Raw genomic sequence first — 3,024 nt, forward strand, 5'->3', positions numbered from 1 at the left:
TATCCTGATGAAAAATCCACTACACAAACAATGTGGCTTCAAAAACCTATCAAAGGCTATTACAAATGTGGTCAATGCTCCATGTGCCAATATGCAGAAAATGGTAAAACAACCGTCATCAAACCCAATGGCACCAACTTCACCATACAACAGCTGATCAATTGCAATAGTCAATTTGTTATATATATCATTCAGTGCGCATGCAAAAAATTATACATTGGGAGCACGATCAGAAAACTCAAGATAAGAATCAGTGAACATATTAGGGCTATTACCAACAGAGATACAAGATCACCAATAGCCAATCATTTCACAGAATCACATCATCCTTCTCAGATCAGTCAGATAAAATTCTACGGAATAGTAAAATTGAAACCGGCCCCAAGAGGAGGGAATCTACAATTAAGACTTCGACAACAAGAAGCAAGATGGATTTGTATGATGGACACTTGCCATACAGGTCTTAACACAGACCAGGAGATATGTCATTTTTTGTTAATCATAATAAGAGATATTTACCTCTATATTACTTTGTAAATTTTGCAACAAATATAAGGCTACAGGAACACTAGAATTGGATCGAGCAAATATGGCGCTCTTAAAAATATAAACAACCATTAGATACGTGCGCGTGACGTCATTACGTGATGCAACGTGCGAATGACGTCATTCCGCACGCGACACACGCATGACGTCACTCCGCACGCGACTCTATGTGAAACCCATTCACAACATGTGGAGTTCACTGACCACATCAGACAGTATCGAGAGAGCGAGGAAAACACCGTTCACATGGTAAGCAAGGTCTTTTACAACTATTTACAATTCTTAAGAAAACTTGGTATTTAGACTAACTTCGTTGCTTCGAACAGTCTTTAAGCTCAAAGTCCGCACAAGCAAACTTAGATACTAAACCAAACCGTACTGTTCCAAGGCAACATATGAGTTCATTTACATTGTCAAAATCCAGGAATCAGTTGTACATGAAAATAATACTGAACTATTGAAGTATAACAAATAAGGATGATTATGACTAGATTTTTTTGGAAAGTACCTTTGACCCAGAGATACAAATATAAACTAGATGCTCTTCACTCTTTCAGACCAAACCGGATGGAATTAATAATATTACCTACATCAAAGGAACCATCATATACATGAACAAGATTTGATATTTAGTTGTAAGTATCTAACTCAACATTGACTGTATAAACGTCAACATAAGACACTCTGTTCAAAATTGCCCATTTTTCTCTTTATTCCCACCTTTTTCCTCTCAGATCTTTCCATTTGCCTATCTACCTACAAATTCCTCCTGAAGAACCGCCATAAACCATGTGGCGGAGAAACACGTGTTGAGGATAATATTACCTAGTGAATTAAACTAGGGCTTCGCAATTTTCGAGCAACAACGTGAAGACAACATTGACTAAACTTTGAACCAATTCAAATTGAGGCCAATACTGCCTAGTGAATTAAACTAGGGCTTCGTAATTTTCTAGTGACAACGTGGGATACAGCAACTTAGTGAATTCAACTAAAAACTTAGAACCAATCTAAATTTTGAATTCTTCTGTCTCTCCATCAACCCAAATGTCGAGTGAATTATACTAAGGCTTCGCAACTTTCAAGTGACAACGTGGGACACAGCAACTTAGTGAACTCAACGAAAAACTTTAAACCAATTTAAATTTTGCATTCTTTTGTCTTCCCATCAACTTATATGTTATGTTCAAGATGTAAAAAGGAATCCCTATTTGTTTACAGCACAATAGAATTCTGAATAAAAATGACAAATGGAACCTAAAAACGAGAAAGTCTCTATATTATAACATTTAATTTTGGAGAAGCGCTAGAGGAGGGCTTCTCTTCGTTTTAAGGTACTGGAGCATGTCTACTCCAGAATGCAGTTCTCGGGGGAGGGTGTCTCCTCTCTCAGCCTGAAGCCTGCATTCAGGCAGTTTTGGAAAACCACCAAAAAGCCTTCCCGTAATCTCAGATATCAAGGGCAGGTCCCTTCAGGCCTACAAGGAGCCAAATCATATTTTCATTGCACATTTATTAGTCAATTGTATCCCCTCAAGGGAGAGGATCAGGCCTTCCCTTCTTCTGTGCAAACAGATTCCTTATTGTCCAGTCTTACAGGTTGCCCATCTATGTCCCCTGAAGAAGCAACTGTGCGTGACTCTACAGACAAGAAGGTGGATTCCGCCCTTCGAAAGAACTATGCAGGGGCACACCCTCCCTCTGAGAACCTCCATGTATACCTCTTCAACATCTATCTCAATCCTTGAGTGAGGACTTTCAAGCTCACTATGCTCGCCAGTTTAAGATGGCATGCCACAGTAATAAAACATGTCTGTGCTGGAAGCACAAATTACAAATGTCGACACTGGCCATATTAGGAATACTCTTCCTGATGGCTTTGCCCTCTAAACACAGTTCAAAATGCCATGCCATGCCATATAGTAAGAAAACCTTTCCAGACTGTCCACGTACAAACACTTATGTTGTCTTTGCCATTCACACTAGTATAAAATGCCATTCATAATAAGAAATCATGTGTCACAAAAGGCATTTTTAACAAATACACAGCACAACAACACGATAGGACCGATATAGATGCAGGACACTGCTCTGTTAGACCTTTGCCCAGGCTCTGTGGTGCTCGCTTAGAGCTTTGCCCAGGCCCTGTGGTGCTCTGTTAGAGCTTTGCCCAGGCTCTGTGGTGCTCTGTTAGACCTTTGCCCAGGCTCTGTGGTGCTCTGTTAGAGCTTTGCCCAGGCCCTGTGGTGCTCTGTTAGACCTTTGCCCAGGCTATGTGGTGCTCTGTTAGAGCTTTGCCCAGGCCCTGTCGTGCAAAATACATGCACACATCCTAATTTGCATACGTGTTGAAACAACATAAGTGACTTCACAGAAAGGGCACTGCAAGAAGCATCATCAGTATTTGATGAGAAGTCACTATTGGAAGTGACTTTAGAAAAAGTTGTCATAAGTAAGCCGAGTGGCGAATAACTTTGT

General features: G+C 40.2%; 1 long non-coding RNA gene across 1 annotated transcript; it reads left to right on the forward strand.

Moving 5' to 3' along the window:
• Positions 1-520: 520 nt before the first annotated feature.
• LOC138566055 (uncharacterized) lies at positions 521-1,817 on the forward strand. The gene is made up of 2 exons (XR_011301822.1): positions 521-1,181; positions 1,281-1,817. It is a non-coding gene; the product is annotated as an uncharacterized lncRNA (long non-coding RNA).
• The last annotated feature ends 1,207 nt before the right edge of the window (positions 1,818-3,024 follow it).

This window comes from Ambystoma mexicanum, chromosome 2p (genome assembly GCF_040938575.1).
Source record: "Ambystoma mexicanum isolate Mex_15411 chromosome 2p, UKY_AmexF1_1, whole genome shotgun sequence".
In the NCBI taxonomy this organism is placed as follows: Eukaryota; Metazoa; Chordata; class Amphibia; order Caudata; family Ambystomatidae; genus Ambystoma; species Ambystoma mexicanum.